Raw genomic sequence first — 24,094 nt, 5'->3', positions numbered from 1 at the left:
CAGGGCACAAAGATGATGGGTAGGGGGCGGAGGTGAGAATGGCCTTGAGTGGGTGAGGGAGTGGGGCCTGGCCTCTTGGACAGCTCTCAGGGGAAGAGGAGTCAGTAGCCAGGGGCTGTGTGATGGGGTGGGTGGGGTGGGCGGGGGTGACCCTCTTGGATGCCTTCATTTTTCTCAGAGAGTAGCATGGTGGATCACAAACTTCGAGACAGGACAGCGAGGACCTTAGTCCAGCGGGTCGTGGAGACAAATGCCCCCTGCATACAGAGGGAGAGGGACGCCAGACAATGACAGAGAGACATGCTGAGTCTCTAAATCAAAATTTAAAGGTTTCCGCTGATGCTATCACTTGAGCTTTTCACCGCGAAAGGGGCCCTGTGAGCTCTGGAGACTTATGACTGAATTAATAAGGCCAGGATGAGGGCATGGATCGAGATCCTCAAAAACAGTCTCATAGATTCCTACAGGCCTGGAGCTGCTGCGGAGGTGGCTTTCGTAGGATTGTATTGAAAAGAAACAGAGTTGTTGCCCAGAGTGAGTAATAACCCTCCTCAGAAGTCAGACAGCTGGCAATAGAGAGTCCATTGGCCTGGGCTCAGAGGGAGTTAGGGGAGATCAGGGCACTTTTTTCTCTCCTCCTAAAGCTTTCTGCTTTTGAGATCTCTTGCTTTGTTTTTAAAAGTATCTTCCTATGAGGGAGGAGGCAGTGAGAGGAAGGCCACCTTCTCTAACTTTTACCTTAAGAAACGGTCTTGAGGAGAGAAGGGACTTACCCACGGTTGTGTGATTTGAGTGGGAGGGTGGATCTGAGAAGGTGGGAGGTGAATCCTTTGCTGTCTTCCTCTCAGATATCCAGGAGGGAGGGAGAAAGGGAGGCAAGGAGAGGAAGAGACTTCCTGGAGAGGGGTTCGACATTCCAGGTATTCTGGGAAGAGGGAAATGCTGGTGTGAACCATGAATAAATGGAACACCTAATGGTTCTATTTCCATGTCTACAGGAAAAGAAAAAGAAAAACAGACTAGGGAACATGTGGCTTGTCAGGAAGGAAACTGGCTTGGGGCTTTGGAAAAGAGAACCGTCTAAGGTACATACCTGGCAGAATGACTTTTTGTGGAGACTGCTCTGCCCAGGACTGATGGTGGGAACTGAGGCCGAAGGACACACAGCATTTGCTCAGGGAGCCTCAGCAACGGTGCCAAGGGACCTGTTTATGTCAGTGCACCATCAGCACAGCCCGGAATGGCTTTGGCCTCATGATGTGCAATTGGCCCTGGGTCTGTCAATTTCTCTGACAGGGAACTCTTCCTGTTGCAAAGGGTCCAGCACACTGGGTTCACTTAGACGGCAAGGCTGAGTGCCAGAGTGATAACGGAAATAAGGAGTTTGTGGCTCAGGATTAAGCAGGGAAGAGAACTCACCCATCTTTCTTCACATCTGACTCCCAGTGGTCTTTTTGGGATGAAATAAAGAACCTGGGAGCACAGAGCTATAGCGAACCGAAGTTGATCTAATCCAAGGTAACTCCACAGATTTCGCTCAAATAGTCCAGGAGGCTGCTCAAAGTCCCAGTGTCCCCAGCTCTGAAACACCTGGTACCTGTCTCACAGGGGGGGATTAGATGGAGCGCAGGTGCCAAGCATCTAGCGTATTGCCTGTAACATACAAAGTGTTGCAGGATCTATGGCAAGTGATAAAAGCCGCTGCTGGTGGTGGTGGTGGCAGCAGGCATGTAGGAGTTCTCTCTCCACGTGTGCCAGGCCAGGGGGCTGGGGTGGCCAGGTCATGGGTAACCTGTGCTGCTGCTTGCCGCAGAGCTTCTGGGTTGGTAAGTAAGAAAGCTGCAATACCTGTGTCCGACTTTCACAGCTCCAGCACTTCCTTCCAAATATTGCCGGCCAGGGTTTTTGCATTCTTTGGAAGAAAGACACCGGAGAGGAACAAGGTAGCGTTGCCAGGGTAGCACCTTCAGAAAAATAAATCCTGGAAAGGAAACTCTGAAAGCTTCTAGAACCATAATATTGAGACAGATTTAAAAGGAACCCAAAATTCCTGCAATGCTTGGAACAGTGGAAACATAGATTTCTCATACTAATCAAGTGATTTGTGGGAAAACCCTATCCATCTCTAACCTGAGCTGAATCAAGTGAATGATCAGCTAGCTGTGAGTTGCAGAATGAGCTCTGAGGCAGCCGCAAGGCTGGTTTATGATTCTGCAGAACTTTTCTGCGGCATGAATTCCTGGACAAGCAGGTGATTTCAAAGGAAAGAAATGCCCTCCCTCCTCACCTTTCCTTCAGCTGTTGGTGCAGGGATCGATGTTGGGTGCAAGGGTGTCCTCTAATTAGGCCCTGGGCAGAGTTTCTGGGGCTCTCATCCTTCCAGGTGATTCTGCGCGCTACAGGGGAGGGTGGTGGCATGTGTCCTCAGGCTTCTGAGGAGTGGCGGTGATGGATAGTGGCTGGCCTGACTGTGCACTTAAACACTACATTGTCCTGGGAGCTGTTGGGTCGAGCTATTCCCATCTCTTTATGGAAAAAATACAATCAGCTTAGCGCTGCAACTCCTACAAGGAAAAGAATGGGTGTTCTGATAGTATGGGCTTTGGGAAGAGCTGTTTTTTCAAGCTGGTCCATGTTATCAGTCCCCATACAGTTGCTCCTAAGTATTGCTGCTTTGACAAGGAACTGATATTATTTTTTTTCTTTCTTTCTTTCTTTCTTTCTTTTCTTTCTTTTTTTCTTTCTTTCTCCTTCCTTTCTCTCTCTCTCTCTCTCTCTCTTTCTTTCTTTCTTTCGACAGAGTCTTGCTCTGTTGCCCAGGCTGGAGTGCAGTGGTGTTCTCACAGCTCACTGCAACCTCGACCTCCTCAGCTCAGGTGATTCTCCTGCCTCAGCCTCCTCAGTAGCCGGGACCACAGGTGTGCACCACCATGCGTGGCTAATTTTTTTTGTTTCTACAAATTTTTGTAGAGATGGGGACTCGCTATGTTACTCAGGCTGATCTTGAACTCCTGGCCTCAAACAATCCTCCCAGCTCGGCCTCTCAAAGCACTGAGATTACAGTGCATCAGCAACCATGCCCAGTCAGTGAACTGGTATTTTTCAATCAAGGCTTACATAAATTCCAGAACATTCTAAGTAGTCTCAAGAGAGGTTAGATGAAGCCAGTTTGAATGTTTCTTAACCTACAGGGAAGACGCTGTGTCATACTTAACGGTGTGGAGAGTTGGGCGGTTGTTTGGGTTGGGCTGAGCTGAGGAGGAGTTAGGGGGTGATGTGTGAATCTCGGTACAAGTGTAGAGTGTCAAAACATTCAACATGCTGGGGGGTGTTTTCCATACAGAAAATAAATTTACTATAGTTCAGAGAAAGAGAAATATAACAGCTAAAAATACATGGAAGAATATTTAACTCCCTGAGTAATTAGCGTAGTATCATAGTCAGGTGGGTAGCTTTGGAGCCAAGCATGGAGTCCTGGCTCTGAAGTTAGAGATCTGACCTTGTGCAAGTCACTTGGTTGTACCTCGTTTCTTCCTCTCAGAATGAGGACAAGACGGCCTACCTCATAGGCATTTTGTGGTGAAGGGAGATGATTCAAGCCAAGCACTTATCACCAATAACAATTCCAATAATAACAATAATAAAAATGTTAATTAGAATGGAAATGAGTTGCCATTTTCCAGCTATAAAATTATTGAAGGTTAAAGATGACATTGCTCAGTGTCACAGAGATACGGTATAGAACTGTAATTGGTGCCGTCTCTCTGGAAAGCATGACTTTTTAGGATTTCTGTACTTCTTTTTTTTTTTTTTTGAGACGGAGTTTCGCTCTTGTTGCCCAAGCTGGAGTACAATGTCACGATCTCAGCTCACTGCAACCTCTGCCTCCCAGGTTCTAGCGATTCTCCTGCCTCAGCCTCCTGAGTAGCTGGGATTACAGGCATGTGCCACGACGCTCAGCTAATTTTTTGTATTTTTAGTAGAAATGGGGTTTCACCATGTTGGCCAGGCTGGTCTTGAACTCCTGACCTCAGGTAATCCAACCATCTTGGCCTTCCAAAATGCTGGGATTATAGGTGTGGGCCACCACGCCTGGCCAGATTTCTGCACTTTTTGATTTAGTTCTAGGATCCTATCCTAGGGAAATAATTAGAAATGTGGGGAAATATGCGTGCATAAAATCGTTCACTGCAGTACTATGTATCTTCCTCAAAAACTGGAATCAACGTCCCCAGCAGTGGAGAACTAGCTAAGTAAACTAGTTCGGTACGTCCATACAATGGAGTATTAGGCTACCATATAAAATTATTTGAAGCAGGTTAATGATGTGAGACAATGCTCATAAGGCTGAAAGTGAAATATCTTCTAAACTGGCTAATGGAATATGTCTAAGTGCATAAATGTAAATAAAATATGCCAAAATGCTAATAGAGATTCTCTCTGGATAGTAAGATGATTGATGATTTTTGTTTTCTTCTTTATATATTTTTTTGCGGTTTTCAAATATTTTACAGTGAGTCTTTATTCATTTTTATAACACAAATAATAAAAATTACAGAAAGAAAATGAGACCCAGTTGCCTGTGAGTCGTTCCCCTGTTTAGGAAGTGAGTGTTTTACTGTGGATCCCTCCTGGCGTGGATTCCCTAGAAGCCCATCAGAAGGCTTTGTGTGGAACCGTTTTTTACTCCTCCCTGATTCACATGGAAATAACAAATGTTTTGGGGATGGAAACAAACATTTATTTCATTTTTATTTTTTAAGAGACAGGGTCTCACTTTGTTGCCCAGGCTGGAGTGCAGTGGTGTGATCACAGCTCACTGCAGACTGGAACTCCTGGGTTCAAGGGCTCCCTCTGCCTCAGCCTCCTGAGTAGCTGGGACTACAGGTGGGAGCCATCATGCCCGGCTAATTTTTAAAATTTTTTGTAGAGCTCGGGTCTGGCCATGTTGCCCAGGATGGTCTTGAACTCCTAGGGTCAAGTGATCCTCCTATCTTGGCCTTCCAAAGTGTTGGGATTGTAGGTACGCACCACCACACTCGGCTGAAACAAATATTTTGGAACAAAGAGGTAGACATGGGTGTGCTGTGGAGACAGCATCAGGCACAGTGCATTGCCTGTCCCCGTTTGCATGCTGCCCTGAACTTCATTAGCTTCCAGGAAGCCACAGACAGGGTAGAATCCCCAAGTGCTAGTCAGTAGCAAAGCCACAGCCAGACTGGAAATCAGCTGCTCTTTCTTCTTTAGGATTGTCATTGGAAAGCCAGGAAGCAGTTTCTTAAAACAAAAAAGCAGCCCTGCCCACTCAATCTAATAGAACGTGGGGCTGGAGATGCCTGGGATGCTGGAAAAACACTCAGCAGAGGCGATGGGCCCAGAGGAGGGGGCATCTCCCAGGAAACAGTCCTCCGAGGCCAGAGCTGCATCTCTGGTTTCTCTCACCTGCCGCACCTTGTGTGGCGAGAACGGTGCCGTGGGAAGGAAATGTTTGTGAATTCTGTGGTACACTGAGTGCACCAGGGGAACGGGCTACTTAACAGAGATAATTCTCTTATACAACAAATATCTTTTGAGGATATGTAACGTGTCAGGTCTTGGGCTATGTGCTAGACATTCCCTGGTGAGTATAAAATAGAGGATTGGCCTGTGTGGAGTGAACTCATTTTTCTAAGTTGGACAACTTACTTCTGATATATCTGGTTTCAAATTGGAATTTTTAAATGTATTGGTTTTACTGAAAGTAGGACACGCTTGCTTTAGATCTGTGAAATATTGTAGAAATAGTGTTTCTTTTTCTTTTAGTGCAGATGTCCCAAGTGTTCTATAAGTTTAAATATTTTTGTTTGATTCATTCTTAACACCATCATCTGTGAGATGGGGCAAGGAGGGGGCGCCACCTGACTTCAATTGAGGAGCGGGGGAATAGGTTTTGGCCCTAATTTTGCCCCTTTTGAAATGTTTCAGGGCACTCCCCAACATCTGTTCAATGACACTGGCTTTCATGATTGATGGTTGACCACTGGCCACTTGGAGGCCCTTTGCTGAGGAGCTGCTATATGTTTTCTGCCATTGGAAGCCATTCATTCATTTATTGCAGAGCTTTTTTAAGGCTTGAAAATTCAGTGGCTATTGTGTTATTCTTTCATTACACTGGGTGCCAGAATGAGCTCCCTAAAATCCTCGGAGGCTCCGGGTTTGGGTTAGCTAATGTAAATTATGACTTCTGTATGGATGCAGCTTTCCACTGTGCAATGTGTCGGGACTTGGGTTCCTTCTCCCTGCTTTTGGAATGCGCCCAGGTGTTTTGCTTCTTTCAAAGATCTGACATGACCGTGGCCAGCTCTATAAATATTTCCAAACAGCAGCTATAATGCTGGCATGATGCTGATTTTTTTCTCTGCCACCCACTGAAAGTCTTGGGAGAAAATTCTCTCCATCTTTCTCTCTCCCTACTCCGTCTCTGTCTCTGTTTCCCTCTACACACACACACACACACACACACACACACACACACACACGCATATGTTTATAGCTCCATGTCTAAACAGAAGTAAAAATTTTGAATGTGTTCAAACACATCTGTGGTTTTGTTTCTTTCGTTTTTTTAGGATTTAGATAAAAAGGAGTTAAAAAGCTTTTCAACAATGGAAAACAAAATGACTTTCCTAAGTATGTACTATGTCCAGGCATGGTGCTGAATTAAATTAGCTCCTGTCTTCAGAGGGCAGAGTTCAGCAAGAGGGCACCTTTTTCAGCAGCAAATCATTCCAGGCTTCCTGGGGATGAAATATAAGAAGACACCTTTCATGTATTCCTGGGGATTTCACAGCCATACAGAGGATCGTTAACTATTGTATTAGTTGCTAGGACAGTGGTAAAGAAGTACCACATACCAAGGTGTTTCAACAACGGAAATTTATTGTCTCCAGTTCTGAAGGCTAGAAGTTCAAGGTCAAGGTGCCTGCAGGGCTGGGTCCTTCTGAGGGCTGTGAGGGAAGGATCTGCCCCTGACCACTGTCCTTGGCTTGTAGATGACCATCTCCTCCCTGTGGGTCTTCACCGCATCTTCCCTTTATGCATGTCTGTCACTGTGTCCAGATTTCCATTTTTATAAGAACATGAGTCATTTTAGAATACAGCCCACCCTAATGGTCTCGTTTTAATTTGACACTTGGGTTAAGACCCTCTCTCTAAATAAAGTTGCATTCTGAAGGAGTGGAGGCTAGGATATTAACATGTGAATTCAGAGAGGATACAATTCATCCTGTAATGAGAGTCTTTTAGGTAATGCTTCTCCCTCTGGGAATAACTTTCCTCAAACCACCCTAGGCTGCCAGATTTGTAATGCAGTCCATCTGTGAACAATGAAGGGGTTAAGGGTGCCAACCCCTTGCACAGTCGAAAATCCATGAATAAATTTTGACTTCCCAGAAACTTAACTACTAATAGCCTACTACTGATCAGAACCCTTACCAATAACATCAACAGTCAAATCACAGATATTTGTGTATTAGATACAGTTTTCTTATTATAAAGTAAGCTAGAGAAAAGAAAATGCTATGATGAAGATCATAAGCAGGCCGGGTGTGGTGGCTCATGCCTATAACCCCAGCACTTTGAAGGCTGAGGTGGCAGGATTGCTTGAGCCCAGGAGCTGGAGACCAGTCTGAGCAACACAGCGAGAACTCATCTCTACAAAAATGTTTTAAAAAAGTGTCCAGGCATGGTGGCGCCTGCCTATAGTTCCATCTACTGGGGAAGCTGAGGTAGGAGGATCACTTGAGCCCAGGAGGCTATGGAGCTATGATCATGCCACAGAGCATTCCAGCCTGGGCCACAGAGTGAAACCCTGTCTCAAAAACAAACAAAAGATCATAAGAAAAAGAAAGTGTATTTACTATTTATATTTACTATTCATTAAGTGAAAGGGGATTATCATAAAGGTCTTTATCTTCATGTCTTCGTGTTGAGGAGGCATAGGAGGGGTTGGTCTTGTTGTCTCAGGAGGGTCAGGGGCAGAAGAAAATAAGCAGGTCATTGCAGTTAGAACCTGTTCAAAGGTCAACTGTATTTCTCTCCCTTGCTCTCACTAAGGAGTGAGTTCCACAATTCACATTATTTTCAGATTTAATTCTACAAGCCCAATCCCTTTACTATAGCTAAGCCCATTTCCTCTTCTGTGGTGCTGGTGGAGAACAGCCTGTCGCCACCCTTGGTCTAGTGGGTTAATAGCCATTTTCAAGGCCATGACATATCAGTCGTCTTTTCCATTCCCACATCACTTGTTGGCCTCCCCTTGGTACAGAACTCTTCTAATTCAACACAGTCAGTGGACACCTACAAGGAAAGTCTCAAGGGGGTTAGGTCCTGGGCCAGATGGATGCACAGAAGGGCGGACCAATGACCTCCTCCATTGTCTTACTGCCTGACCAGCCCGGGCACTGCAGGCAGAACTTGTACTTCCTGGGGGAGTAGCATGACCTCAGTTGCATTTCAGCTTCCATCCTGGGCTTGGCGGTGCCCTGGGGCTGAAGCACTGACTCTGTCAGTTCACACACCCACCACCCTCATGGCCCACGAAGACAAGACACCACACACACTCTAGTCTGCTTTCCCACTGTTCTTTCTAATATGGAAATCCCATAGGCAATAACTGGTATTTTTGTTGCCAAGATGGCAGGGGGGTGGCTGCAAGCACCAGTATGCTGTATTGACAGCCAGTTCCGTTTGCACCCATGCTCATTAACTCTTTCTTTTCAACCAATTCCCCTGTAACAACAACAAACTTATCAGTTCCTCTGTCGTCTCCCCCTCAGCATGTGCTTGTCTTAAACCTGTAGTCACCACACCTGGGGAGTTGGTCTTGGGTAAAGGCAAGATGCAGTCCAGGGGTACATTTGATTTGAGCACACACATCTGGACAAGAGTTTGTATGTGTACTTTGGGAGGGGACACGTGGGCAGGGACTCAAGGGGTCAATTCTGCTTGCCCAGGAGGAAGCCAGAGATCTACCAGGGAGAGCTAGAACTCTGAAGGCCAGGAATAGACAGAGAGGCAAGAATCTAGCTTTGTCTCTGGCAGTCTGAATGCCTTCTCCAGATGTTGCAGGGGTTATATTGGACAGTTTCTGGGTGAGGTACCAACAAATACAGCCCATGGAGGACTGGCCAGCATATGTGCATTTTGGGGGGGCTTTCACCTGCCCTTCCCTGACATTCTGGAGTGCACCATGTGCTACAGATTGGAAATCAGTAGGAAAATGGGAAGAGGGAGAGGCATTTTTCTTCCATTGAATTCTGAATCCAGCCATCACTGCCTTCTCTGATGTTGTTTACTAAGATAAGCCATGTCTGAAACCACGCCTGCTGCAGTCCAATCAGCTCAGACCAAGAGTTATAATTAGGAAAGGCCTTGGGCCACTGATCAGATAAAACCACTAAAATAAATTCCAATAGCCAGAAACCATCCAGGTGCAAAAGTGCAACCATCAATAAATTGTGCTTAAATTGGGTATGCTTAGCTGCCCTAGGAGGGGTACAGAGAAATACATTCTAAATATAAAGCAGAATTTTCATAATTTTCACCTGTGGGTGAGAGAGAAGGGGAAGCAAGGGAAAGATGCATGTGTGTAGTTTAGGGACTGCTCTTCTCTGGGTGTGCCAGAGACCCAACTATGAGATTCGAGGCAGGTGGATCATTCCACTGGGGAAGTAGGAAAGGGTTAAGATGAATGCTGACATTCACTCCCAGTATACATTATATCCATTTGTTAACCAAAACAAACACTTTCTTCAGAACCCACTAAATAGCCACCACCCACCATCTTCAGGTGAGCCCCAAAGTTAACTCTTGCCAGGAGGCTCTTCTCTGCAAAAGAATGCCCGGTGCTGATCTCTGCAGCTGGATGTGATGGGTGTGGCCAGTGTGGGTGCAATGCTGGGTGGCACCAGTTCTGCCTCTGGAAGAGCGCTGGGCACAGCAGGCATTCACTGGGGTGCTGAGTGCTCAGAACTCAAGCCACGAAAGAGGCCCAAGGCACGGATTGACCCTACCCACAAATTGCAGAGAATGAGGGAGCCGAACAATCAAATGTTTAGAGAACAAGGAAGGCTTCAGTGGGGTCAGCAGGGTGCTGTGAGCTTGCAGAAGTGGGTGACCCTGAGTGGTGGCCAGAGCAGGCTGCAAGTGCAAGGAGAGGGTTGAGCCAGGGCCTTCTTAGTCTTTAAGAAGTAAAAGGTGGGTAGGGGGCCAGGGCCCTGGCTGGGAAGATGACCTGAGCAAAGGCCCCTAACAGGCTGAGCATGGGAGGTGTGGATGGAAGGGAGAACAGTCTTAGCCCTCCCGGCCATCAATCTGTAAAGGTTGATGGGTGTTTTGAAAAATAGTCCCAGTTAGTGTTTTTATAAAACAGAAGTGGCTAGAAGGAGACCAATACCTCCAGCTCATCACAATATCCCCAGCAGCTTCCATCAACACAGTCCTGTCCCTGGCGATCAAGGCTATGGCTCCAGTCTACCTTCTCAACCTATTTCTCACCCTCGGCCTGCCCATTGCCACTCTGTGCCTAATTGAACCCACTCTTCTCTAGAGGACCTCTATAAACCTAAGACACACTGACCCCCTCCACCTAACTACTCTCCTCTCAACTCTACAGGTTCAAACCTATTCATCCTCCAAAGTTTTGTTCAAATATCATATCCTCTATGCAACCTTTCTTGACATTCTCTCCCTCCCATCCCTGGCTCTAAGAGATGCTCATAGTCATTCATGTGTAGTGTTCTTGATTATTCTTACTATTTACTAGTAAAATATTGATTGGAAACCTACTAGGTATTAGGCATTATTCTGTGTACTTTGGGTAAATCAATGAACAAATCAAAGACTTCTATTCTCACTGAGCTTACATTTTAACCAGGGAACACATATAATGAGTAATAGAAATAACATAAGTAAGTTATACACAATGTTAGAGATAATAATTTTTTTTGAGACAGGGTCTTGCTCTGTTGCCCAGGCTGAAGTGTAGTGGTTCAATCGTAGCTCACTGCAGCCTGGAACTCCATGGCTCAAGCAATTCTCCCCCCTCAGCTTCCTGAGCAGCTGGGATTGGGACTACAGGTGCACACCATTACACCTGGCTAATTAAAAAAAAAATTTTCAGAGAGGTAGGGTCTCACTATGTTGCCCAGGCTAGTCTTGAACTTCTGGGCTGAAGAAATTTTCCTGTCTCCGCTTCCCAGTTGCTGGGATTACAGGTGTGAGCCACTGCACCTGGCTTGTGATAACTGTCATGAACAATAGAAAAAGAGAGCAGGAGAATGCGGTTGGGAGTGCCGAGATTGGGAAGGCACTGGGTTGCAATTTTAAATAAGGAGGCCTTTAAGCAGCCTCCTGGAGGGGGTGCATCTGTGCAAAGGCCCTGGGGTGGAAGTGTGCCTGATGTATTCAAGGAAGAAGGAGGCCAGTATTATTATACAACGATGGACAATGGGAAGAGAGGTAGGGAATGAGCAAGAGAAGTCATAGTGGGAACACCCACTTAGGGCCTGCTAGGCTGTTTTAAGGACTGAAGGAGACAAGAAGCCATCGGATGATTTTGAACAGAAGAGCGATATGATGCGATTTACTCTGCAAAAGAGTCCCACTGGGTGCTGTGTTTAGAATAGACTGAAGGTCATGAAGAATGGAAGCAGGCATGGGGGTGGGTAGAAGTCAAGAGGCTGTACTGTAATCATCCAGGTGGCCTGGCTGGGTGGAGGTGGCCCCGTTCTGTGTGTATTTTGAATTTTATTTTTGATGAGTAGATTGTGAGACAGGGGAAAAGGCACAGAATCAAGAATGACTGCAAGAAATTTGGCCTGAACAACTGGAAGGTTGGAGTTGCCAGACCAGAGATAAAGAAAGCTGCCAGGAGGGCGGCTGATGAATGAAGAGTGTTGAGTTGGTCCCCATTGGACTGGAAGCTACTTAGAGTGGGTTTGCTGCACTATTCATCTTTGCTGCCTCTTTGGTGACTCAGGAATAATAATTGATGGATGCCTATTTCAGAGGCTGTTATGATTGCAAAGCATCCCTGCCATGGGAGGGCATTCATGAATTTCAGGATGGTTGCTGTGGTTGGACCTCTGTGTCTGGCTGCTTCCCTGCCTGGACATTTGTGCTTTTTTGACACCATCCAGAGGTTCAGTGCTGAGTCTCCAGGGGAGCAGGGTGGGTTTGATGAGGTTTTCATCTTGAGTGGGTTAATCTCATGAGCCCTGGAACACTGGATATCAGCACCGAATATTTTGTTGGCAAAAATCTCTTTCCAATCTTTTCTCTCCCTAATGAAGATGATTAATTGGTGTTAATTGGTGTGCTAGCAGAGTATGAGTGCATTAAAAATTAAATGTTCCTTTTGGATTCTGGGGAGGCCAGAGTGGGGGTGGGGGGTGGGTGTGTTTAGCATTTCATGGGACCTGGACTTCAGAGGCTTTTGGTCAGAATCCCACTTTGTTGGTAGAGAGATGGGGGAAAGCATACCTAGGCTAAGACAAGGGGCTGCTTAGTTACAACAATCCTAGCAGGGTTGTACCAGTGATGAGGACTTGTTGACATTGAACCTGATCATGATCAAGTCAGTGCAAAGAGGAGACTGTACTCCATAGGTGCTTAGAGATCATCTGCTCAGTGCCAGCCACTGTGTCAGGCACAGTGGGACACACAGGGGCCTGACACCCTGTCCCTCCCTTTAACACATAGTCTATTGGAAGAGGCAAGAGCATGAACAGTAACAGGGAGAGTTGGGTTCTGGAAGAGGAAGCGGTCAGTTAGCCGGTGGACCTGGAGGTACTTTCTAGAGGAGATGGTGGTTGAGTTGTGTGGAGAAGGACGTGGAGTGTTCTTGAAGATGAAATGGGGATGCCTTTCGAGGCTGATGGGAGCAGCCTGGTAGGAGGGACGCCCTTGGAGGCAGGGCCCAGTCACCAACAGCCTTGCAGGTCATGACAGAAGTCTGGACTTTATCCAATAAGCACTGGGTAGATAAAGTTTTTAGGAAGAAGAATGATGGAAATTAGTGACTGGGTCTCTAGAGTGTCATGAAAGTGAGATTGGAGGATAGAATTCTGGAGTCAGACAGGCTAAAGGCTTTTTGCAATAGTCCAGGTGAGAAAGGATGATGACCTGGATTAGGGCATTAAATGGTGGAGGCCAGTTGGAGAGGTATTGGTACCTTTCTTCACCTCAGTTACTTTTGAGTCTTAAAACTACTCTACAATGGTAATTATGGCAAAAACCGCAGTTACTTTTGCACGAACCTGATATTAAGAGCTAGGTACTTTCCTCACTTAATTTCCATGACCACTCTATGAAGTAGGTACTGTTAGGAATTCATCCCATATGTGAGGGAAACTGAGGCACAGATTCGAGTAAGCTGCCCAAGGTCTCACTTAACCAGGGTATAAGTCTGGGCATTTGATTTCACCATCCACACCCTTAATCACGTCATTATTACTGCCTCCCAGAGAGGGAAGACTGTCCATTGCATGGATGAAGGGCCTGAGGGAGACAGAAGAGACTTTGGGAAATGAGGGAAGGGAAAGCATCTCAGATGGCTCCTGGATTTGGGATTCTCAAATCTGGGGAAATGTGAAAATGCTGACAACAGGTCTGAGTGTTTTATAGGGCGTAGTGTCTGGGGCGGAAGTTACAGAAAAGAAGCAGCAAGATGAATGTGTGCTTGAGTGTGTGTGTTCCTGGCGGAAAGGACCTCTGATAGAAGAAAATGCAGCTCAAATCCCACAGAGTCACTCATCATCTTCCCTTTTCCCTAATCTGAAATGGGAGCAGTAGGTTTGTGGTGAGAGTTAAACAGGATCACGCACGCCAGGCTTACTCTGTTAATGTTAAGGTCCTCACCCCCTCTCACCAGCATCCCAGGGTGGAACGCTCAGGTTGTCCAAGTGGAATTTACATCATCAAAAACAATAGAAGTTAAAAATAGTGAGGAGGACGGATGTTCTCCAAAAGGTCACATGTCCTAACTGCTGATGAAGCGAAACCATTTTAAGATCCTCTGGGACTACTTTGTGGGGTGACCTTGTTTGACGACATCCTGTGAATCTAGACATTCCATGGGCAGAGCATGGCAGGCAGGTGTGGGGGCTCCTTTGTTGCTTGATGACCTAGCTCTGTCATCAGAGGAGGGGAGACTGAGGAATCAACCTCTTGAAGGAGAAGCCATCTTGCCTAGTAAGGCCACAGAGACTGCTCTGTAAAACAAGGGACCATGCACTATTTTGGGGTCTTTCACTCCCCAAAGCCAGGGTGAGGGATGAACATTCCATGGCCAACTCATGGAATCCCTGCACTGAGTGGGGCCATCACAGAAGGCTGTCGTTGATTTGGAAACATCTGCCCAGCCACAGGAAAGGTCATGGCAACAGCTTTCGGTGACTCATTTGCATTTTGGATAATGTTTTAAAATAGCTTTATTTCTGAGAGCCATTAAATCCTGATAAGTGGGCATTTTTGTAGACAGAAAAACAAATAAGAAGCAACATTAGCATTATCTTTTCTGTGCACATGTGGCAGTGCATCCGAGGAATGCTGATTTGGGACTTGGGTTGCCAATCAGGTGACACAGGGGGGCTTCTCAGATGGGCTGAAGGCAGCACATCCCTCAAAGCTGCAGTCGCCCCCTTTGTTCCTCCCAAGGATTCTTCATCTAAATCTCTCTGTCACCTTGCATGGATAATTTTTTTTTAACCTCTTGGGGCTTCAGAGATGGAGGCTTATTAGTACTGACAAGCCCTGATTATTTAGAATCCTGAAGGCCATGGTTTCTGCTGTGCTGGTCCACAGAGGGTTGAGCTGACCGAACCCTGCTGACGGCTTTAGTGGTCTGTGTTTTGTTAAAGCCTGCATGAAATAGCACCTCTTTACCTTTAAATTCCAAAACAGCTGACAAAAACTAAAGACAAGCAAAATCCCCTTTGGTTCCCTCCACCCCTTACCCCAATTGGCATCACCCATTCCCCCCAGTTCAAATCCAGTGTTGTTTTTTTGACAATTGTCTTATAATTCTAAACACCCAGAATGTTGCAGACAGCTTACTTCGGGCATTACCCTTGGGCATTATCCGACGGGGTGTGGAGTGAGGGACTGCTGGAAGGAGTACTCTGCTGTCACCAGCACCTTTGATCCACTGTGCCACCCTTGGCAATCCCCTTGGCCCCCTAAGGCCCACCCTTTACCCCCAACAGCTCACTAAGGCAGAGAGGACAGGTGCCTGCCTGCTCAGGATAGCAGCTTTGAGAGGACACTGGAGGAATTTCCCAACTTGTTTACTCTCCTTCTCCAGGGTTGGGGGATGGGGCTGGGGACCCTGAGGCCTACAGGGAGGGGGAGTCCCTGTTACTTAGCAACAGCCACATCCTGTGACATGACTTGTGTCTGAAGGAAGGATGTTTCCACTGGCACCTGGAGGGCTGGGCAGCTTTTGGCAGTGCTCTGTGGGATGCCCCCTTCAGACTTCTTCCTTGTGGGATGCTGTTTCTGCCTGGAGCAGAGGCTTGCCTGCTCAGTGTGTGTGTGTGTGTGCATGCACATGTGTGTGACCATGTACACGTGTGAATACGGTAGATATGATGGGAGTGGAGAAACTGCCAGAGCAGCTCCTCAGTCAGTGCAACCTCAGAGGTCCTGGAAGGTGCTCTCCACTTGCAAGCAGAAACTCCCTCCCCTGTGGCTGATGGTTGCAGCTGCCAGAACTTCTGAATTTGTCAAAGTTGGCCCTGATTTCAGATATCCTCTTCTACTTTGAAATCAAGTCCCATGTTTTTCCCTGAAAGTCTAAAATTTGAGATGAATTTCTTTCACATTAAGCTTTAATCTGAGCTGAAAAGCCAGTATATTTAGGAGTGGAAACTCATTTTAACTCATCAGGAGGTAGTTTGTCAAATTCTTTCCTGAGAGCGCATTTTTATAACGGGGAAAAGAGCATGAGGGAATGAGCCACGTGGTGGAAGAGACAGACTTTCCTGCAGAGGAAGTGCTGAAAGGGAAATTGTGCATGATGTCGACGAAGGATGAATCCACACCTCAGTGCTGTCTAGGGCTAGCTAGCGGGTGGGTTGTCTTATTCCTCCTTGGGAAGACCAAACTCTGTTGGCAATGGTACCCTTCATTGCTCCATGTCCTGGTCGGGAATCTCCTTTTTCCCTGCCTTTTCCCACCACTCCCTTGCTTCACCTCTGCCCCAGCCTTCTCTGCAGCTCAGTGGAGATTTTGATAATTCCTTGTATATTGCAACTTTATGCTTTTGGTATTTCTGGATATAAAGTTAGAGAAACATGGCTGTCTTTTTTCTGATGCCTGAAGTTCACCCTTACAGTGTCTATTTTCTCCCCAGCCCTTTGGACTTGAGAGAGGGTAGGGATGGAGTAGGGAAGAAAGAGAAAAAGAAGGATTTGGCTTTACAGGAGGAGGAGGGGAAGGTGAAATGAAAAACGGATAGGAGTCTTTGGACACTGTGCCTTCATAGAATTGTACTAATCTTCTCTTCTTGGGCCTCTTTATTTGCCCTGTAGCACCCTTAAGCAAATGTTGTAGCGACTCTTGTAAAAGAGAAACTAGTGCCTGATGTCTGTGTTGGGCAGGAAGGCACAAGTTTTGTCTTTACCTGAATGAGTGGGCAGTGGAGTCATATATCTTCCCATGGAGTAGCCCTTTCCTTTGAGGGTGGACAATGTCTCTAGTGAATGGTCTCATTCGTCAAGCAACCTCCCTTGAAGGTCACTGAAGAGGTTATGGGGCTTGCTTTACAAGTAAGGGAGCTGGTAAAGAGAGAGAAGAGTGATGTACATGCACTCATACCACTATGCAAAATGGGCAAGTGACCCAGGACACAACAGCTGCTGACACTGTGGCTCCAGCATCCTCTTCTTTAGCCTGGAAAGGGAATCTCTGCTTTATTTGCAAAATCTCAATGCAGACCCATTTCTGCCTGGAATTGTTAAGATCCACAGTTATAAAATGGCTTTATTGAGTCAATTGGCTCTTTTTATTCAGTTACTCAGCAATTATATTTTGCAGCCTCTATCATGTGCCTGGTGTTTGAGGGACACGCTGGTGCCAGAAATATTATCGGGCCCTATGAATCCATTCTCAGTTTTGCACAAGGACATAGGACACACAAGGAAAGAAACATACTGAGTGCTTTAGCAACACAAGAAAGATGCAACTGAAATAAATAATTCACTTCTAGGGAAGGATAATCTCTTCTAGAATTAATCAGACTTCTTAATTTTTAAGCTGTGGGTATAGGGGAGGGAAAAATGGCTTCTCTCTGCATTCCCAGGTTCTTTAGTTGGGCTACAAATTAAACGGACATAAGACAGATTAACGGGAGAAAAAACATTTTAATTACATGCATACACATGGGAGTCCCACCAAATATGAGAGTTGAGGAAGGGTCAGATGACTGAAGCTGATACAGAGTCCTGGGCTACAGAAACGAAGAGGGGCTCTGGCTCTGCTTCCAGGGGAGGCCACAACCAGCCACTGGAGGGCGAGGGGAGGAAATGCATGATGAAAAAAGGCTGTCTTGCTGTGCAGGTAAAAAGTCTCTCAGGGAATAAAAGTTGTCTGGAGCAGCCCTTTTCCTGGTACAGATACATTCACTAATGCAGATTTCCTTTATAGATGTACATTTATTTTACAAAAGGACATCTTTTCAGAGCTACTCCTGTGTCTGCAGTTTCTCAGAATAACCAGCCCAAAATATGCCACAGAAGTGTATTTTGGGGTGGCATATTCTGGTCTCCTGCTATCATATTTTGGGGTGGTGTGTCCTGAGCCCCAACATGTAGAAAATTGGAAACATGCCCAAGGATGGTAAAGAAAAGATCAGGGGACAAGCCCAGTAAGAAAGAGCCCAGGAGTCCATGCTGTCTCAGCCAGGAGGAGAGAAGGCAGATTGGTGCCCTGCTAATGGCGCTCAGGTGTGTGGAACTCTTCACTGAGTGGTCATGCATCATTCTTCAGTTGCCTAAGAATAAGACTGTCAGGAATAGCTGCTTTTTGAGGATATAACCCTGGGTATTGTACGAGGAATTGTATGCACATGATTCACTCACATGTTCTCATGACTGTGAAGGACTAAGTGTCAGTTACTGTCCTGGGCACTCAGGTGGACGTGGCAAAATCTTTGCCCTAATAGAGCTTCAAGATTATCTCCTTTTCTCCTTTTGTTCTTCTAATAATCTTGTGATGTAGATATTCTTATTCTTCTTTTCTAGATAATGCAGTTGAGACTGAGAGAAATTACATGTGTTCGCCAAATCCAGCCATAGTGACTGGCAGGCTGGAGGTTTTAGTCTAGATCTGTCTGACACCAAAGCCCAGCATTATGTTCCTTTCTTGTGGGCAAAAAACAAAAACAAAACAAAACAAAAATCCCCTTAGATATCAGTGTAAGGGAAATAGACACCAGCCAATTGGTAAATGTTCACTGGGATCTCAACTAGTAACATTCTATAAGACAGTGGTGTTATGCATACTCGAGGTGGTGTAAAGTTTCATAAGATGAGTAGAATTTCTTGATGAAGATGAATGTTGTCTGGATCTTCCAGAAGCATGGCTCATATTTATATGTCTAAAGGGTGGGCTTTCCAGGTAAAGGGAGTAATACAAACATAAGTGAATAGAGGAGAAAACAAGCACAGACATGGGAAATGTGAGGGAATGAAGAACAGTGTCTAAACCAGTGGGTTCAGGTTGTGGGAGTCATAGCAGACAGGGCTGGACAGGTAGAGAAAGTGCAGCCCATCCCTGCAGGACTGTGAGGTCAGGAAGGGGCACTACAGTTTGGTATAATGGGCAATACCGCCGATTTTAAAATAGGGACACCGCACGCAGTGATGGCGTTTAAAGATTGTGACTCCTCTGGCGGGGGTGTGTGGTATGAACTAGACAAGTGGAGCTGAAGTCAGGGAGGCTGGCTGGTGTGCCTGCATTTGGTGGCAGCCATGCAGTGGAGAGGCATGGGCAGGCACTTCTCAAAAGCTTGTTAAGGCAAGAATGCAGCATTAGAGCTCACCCAGTCAGCTTTAGGAACAGGGGGAATTTGTGGTAATCTTTGCTTGAAGATGGGAGAAGGGAGTAGACAAGTCAGGTGTCCTTGGACCCTCTTCTGCCTTAATAATTCCAACCCACTCGTTTTCTTTCCTATTGTTTTCTTGTATTGGCTGCCACTGAGCCCTCCTTGGTGCCCAAGTACAGTCTGTGGTGGGTAGACTCTCTTGACCCTGGTCCTAGGGTAGGGAGATGTTGTATCCTGAGAAGCTGCTGGGATAAGCCCTCAGACAGTGCAGACGTAGGAGGGGTGCCAGGTTTACTTCCTCTCCTGTGGTTCTGTAGCAGGGCTTAGCTGCTCCTGCAGGCAGAGTCCCGGAGCTGCAAGGAGCTGCAGGCACAGAGGAGAATGGCTTGTTTTCCTTATATAATATAGGTTTCCAAGCTGCTGTGGCCCGCACAGCACTCTGTCTCCTGATATCCTGTGGTCCTCTTGATTTTGTCTAATTTTATTATTTTGACTACAGGAGATTTATAAATGGAAACCTAAATGGTTTTTTTTTTCCGTGTAAATACACTTGCAAACCAGAGCAAAACGTGTTCATTCTGCACTCAACAAATATATTATGCATATGTGTTATTTATGTATCATATATATGTCCATAATGTATTTGTTAATATATTTGTGCTAGATGGTATTCTTGCCTCTGGGGTACAGTTAAGGACAGAAATCCTTGGCTGGCATCATGGAACTTACAGTCCGCTAAGTGGAGACAACCAGAAAAATAATTAGGCAAATTCTTTAATTTTTTTTTTTGTATTTTATTTTATTTTAGGTTCCCGGATACATGTGCAGGGCATGCAGGTTTGTTACATAAGTAAATGGGTGCCATGGTGGTTTACTGTATTCTATAGTATTTTATAAGATAGCCAATGCAGGGTGGGAAAATAACAGAGTAAGAAGAGGGATTGGGAAGTCTGGGGAAAGGTTTGCAGAAGAGGAATGGAATCCTACAGATGGTGGTTAGGTAGCAACTGAACAAAGACTCAAAGGAAGTGAAAGAGATCGAGCTGTGTGGACATCTGAGGAGGAGACTTCCAGGAACAGGAAATGCCAAATCCAGTGGCCTCGAGGCAGAATGTGCTGCTGTATGTGAGAGGCAGCAAGGAGGCTGGTATGGCTGGAGTGGAGGACTGAGGACAGAGAGTTAATGGTTTGGACAAAGAGGCAGAGGGTGGAGGGTGCAGATCATGCAGGACCCTGCAGCTACTCCAAGGATTTTGGCTTTTACTCTGAGAGAACTGGGAAGCCACTGGGGAGGCCTCAGCAAAGGAATCATAATCTGACTTATGTTCACCAGGATCACTTTGAAAACAGACTCTACGGCACGCTTGTCCAACCCGCAACCCACCAGCTGCACGTGGCCCAGGATGGCTTAGAATGTGGCCCAACACAAATTCATAAACTTTCTTACAATATTATGATATATATATATATTTCTTTTAGCTCATCAGCTACCATTAGTGTTAGTGTATTTTTTGTGTGCCCCAAGACAATTCTTCCAATGTGGCCCAAGAAAGCCAAAAGATTGCACACCCCTGCCTAGTGGGTAAGATGCAGGTGCAGAAGGTCGAGGGAGAAATCTATTGTAGTAACACCGGCTAGAGGCGATGTTGCCTTCCAATGGTGGAGTCTATAGAGATGGTGAGAAGAGATGGATACGTTTTGAAGTTAGAGAAGAAGAAAGAAAAGAGTTAAGGATGACTTAGTTAGAGCATCTATACCAGTCTAGCTCTTGCAAATCTTAGTCATTCTGTGGGTAGCCATTGAGCTCACTGTGCCCTGCGAGTGTTGTCTAAATGTAGATTAGGGGGATTTGTATGCCATATGTATGTGTATAAATATGTTCACGTGTTGCATGCATGCATACGCATGTGTGTGTGTATGCATGTTTATATGTGTATCCTGTTGGATATCCACATACACAGCACTGCATTTCTTACTCGAGGACTCCCCAGGCGCTTGCCAGCTACTTACACACCAGAGAGAAGCAAAAACTCCCTCTTGCATTTGGTTGCACATTTTGCAGGTGTTGCCCTCCTCTTAATTATTCATCAACTTCCTTTCCTAACCCTCTTCTTTTAGGAACTTAGGGGGAAAAAAAAGATAAAACAGCCAGATGTGAGCCCAGTCTCATCAGTAATCTATAAAACACCAAGCACACCCCACTCATCTTTCATGCTTTATGAAAAGTTAAAATTAAATCACGGCAGCGTTATTAAGCTAAGTGATTTTTGCTTGGTTCGGATGAATTCCTATGTGTGCCACATTGTTTGTTGGAAACGTGCCTGGGGTGCCAGTGGGCTCAGAACGCACATCCACCAGCTATTAGCGGAAATGTTTCTGCTCACAATGGGGCATTTGGGGCGTCCCAGTGCCAGCCCTGGGGCACCAGCATTGTGTGCAGAACACTTGTACCCATAGCCCTAAGTCCTCTTGTGCCCACCGATTCTTAAAACCAGAAAGACAAGATATAGAACTAAAGCAAAGGAGTGTAGCTGCAGCCACCATCCCTGGTTTAGTGATAGATACAAATTCAAGAGAAAGAACTTTAGGGAATCACTTTCTTTCTAGGGGCCCTTGAAGGTCAGGGTTGGTGATGGTGTATTTTCAGAATGCCTTGTTGTAGGAAGGCTGTTAAACAGAATTGTTGATCCCTGCTTTCAGCCAGGAGACATTCAGAAGCACTAAGCTTGTTTGGCATTTGGCACACAGAGGGCACTCCTGGGGCCGAGGCTTTGTCGAATCCATTTGCTTGCATCATAGCTCTCTTTCCTTTCGAGCAGCTGGAAAGTTAGTTGGTTTGGCCTTCTAAAATCTAAAAATTGGTTGGGATGATCAGATTGCTGTTTAGCAAATGGCGGGGGGAAGAAAGAATGTCTCTTAGGGGCCAGACTTCTCCACATTCTGCGTAATACAGTGAAAACAGCAGAAGATGGAGTCTACAAGTCTGGGTTCAAGTCCCAGCTTTAGAAACTGAGGGTGTGTGATTGCAGGTAAGCAACATTCTAAATTCCAGTTTTCTTCTGAGTGCCAGTAGAATATAAAAGGCATAATCCCTCCCACCATGGTTGCTGGGGAGGGCAGAACCGTGTATTTCAATCCCCCAGCTGGCTGTGCAGCGTGGCACAGATGCCAGATGGATGTTGATGGTCACTGTCCATCCTCTGAGGGTTTGAGAGCAGAGAGGCCTGGGCTCACTCATAGGGTTTCCCGGAGGCTGAAGCCACATCCTGCCTGGAAGATCCTTCTGCCATTGGTCATTTCCAACTCCTCTCCATGGCCCAGACCTGCACAGCCCAGCACAGGATGCAGTGGTGATGCAGGCAGAATTGGGGGAAGATTTCTTTTTTCTGGAAGGTAACATTTTCAGAGGGATATCAGTCGTGGCTTGTGTTTGCAACTTGTATTTTGCTTTCATGTCTTCCTTTTTGTCTTGGACTTTGTAAGGCAAAACATTGTGTGACACTCAGAAGCGAGAGCATAAGTGGCATTTGTCACTCTTGCTACGAGCTGTTGAGAATGTGTGAATGCAGCAAAAGGTTGATTCTTTCAGCCCTCACTTTTGCTGAGATATGTCCATGCAAAAAGCGTACGTTTAAAGGGAATCTTGCATCAAAATTTGCCAGTATGATTTAATTTCACATTTTTGCTTGACCTTGCACAGAATTTATTGAGTAAAATTCTGGGCTGTGTGCAATGTCACTCTTTTATTTAAAGAGCTGACTTCCTAAATAGAGGAAGAATTTCAGTAAGCATTTCAATAAAAGCTTTCTGAATTTTATATTTTTAGGAACTTGGTACCTCATAAATATTGGAATTTTATATCCAAATCAGCTTCAGTGCTTTTTCAATTTTTGAAATGTTATGACATATAGTTCAGGTTTTGGGAAATATAATTTGGTAGACTTTTTACAGCCATCTCCTCACATGCTAGAGGCTGTCTCTATGTTTTTGCTGAACTTAAAGTTACACCATCACAGTGCATAACAATACCAGTCACTGGGGTAGGTCACAACCCAACTGTCATCACTGAGACAAAGAATAAAATGGAGACACTGTGGCACCTTTATGACCTGGGTCATGATGTCATCACCAGCTCATCACTGCCACAAACTGGGATGAGTACCCAGGCCACACAGGGTATGTGTGATGCCTGACTTTTTTGTCCCTGCTACCACATTGCCTTAGCTGCCAGAATCACCTTTTCCCACCTACATAGGGAGGACCTGAGGTGTGCCATCCTGGTCACCTGTCATCCTAAGACCATCTTGCGTGACACCCCAGCATTAGAGACCCACTTTTCTCAACTTCTCTCCAACTGCTTTTAAAATACAAATGCTTTCATTTATGCAAAGTTCTAGTGACATATTAATATCAGATCTGAGGGTGTACATCCAGCATAGTAAGAGGAGAACAGGAAACTCTCAAGGAAGGAAGAATCCCAGGCGAGGTCATTTCCTGCTGATTTTCGTGGCTCAGGCAGATGGGAAAATGCCTTTCTTTCTGCTCCAAGATGAAATGGGCCAGATTTCCTGAACCCGGGAACACCCACCTCTGGTTTATGTCCATCTAAGCACAGGTCAGGTGCATTCATTAATTGGGAAAAGAATTAAAAAGTTATTTAATCCAGGAATCAGATTCCATGCAGTGCACACAGCGACTGAGTACCTTCCCTATGTTGGACACCACGTGAGGCAAAGGAGATACAGAGATAAATATGGACAAAAATACATTCCCATTTTCTAGGACTTTATGATCTAATTGAAATAATGTGTGATAATTATTTTGATATAGGTAAGTTGTAATAAACTTGTGTGTATAAAATATGAATAGTAGAGCATGAGTAGTGGCGATAGATAGCTTTACTTTTTGGTTTCTGACATAATGATTTTCACAAGGTCTTCCATAATTGGTATCTCATGAAAGTAAACTATTCTAATTAATTTTGAGGGTAATTTTGTGTATTTCCCTCAT

General features: G+C 45.6%; 1 protein-coding gene across 3 annotated transcripts in view; it reads left to right on the top strand.

The window, feature by feature from the left end:
• The window catches only part of ZMAT4 (zinc finger matrin-type 4), a 365,512-nt gene that overhangs the window by 13,865 nt on the left and 327,553 nt on the right, over positions 1–24,094 (top strand). The gene's annotated exons all lie outside the window — the stretch shown is intronic.

Source organism: Hylobates moloch, unplaced genomic scaffold, assembly GCF_009828535.3.
Source record: "Hylobates moloch isolate HMO894 unplaced genomic scaffold, HMol_V3 SCAFFOLD_22, whole genome shotgun sequence".
In the NCBI taxonomy this organism is placed as follows: Eukaryota; Metazoa; Chordata; class Mammalia; order Primates; family Hylobatidae; genus Hylobates; species Hylobates moloch.
This window is presented reverse-complemented; position numbering and strand designations above follow the sequence as displayed.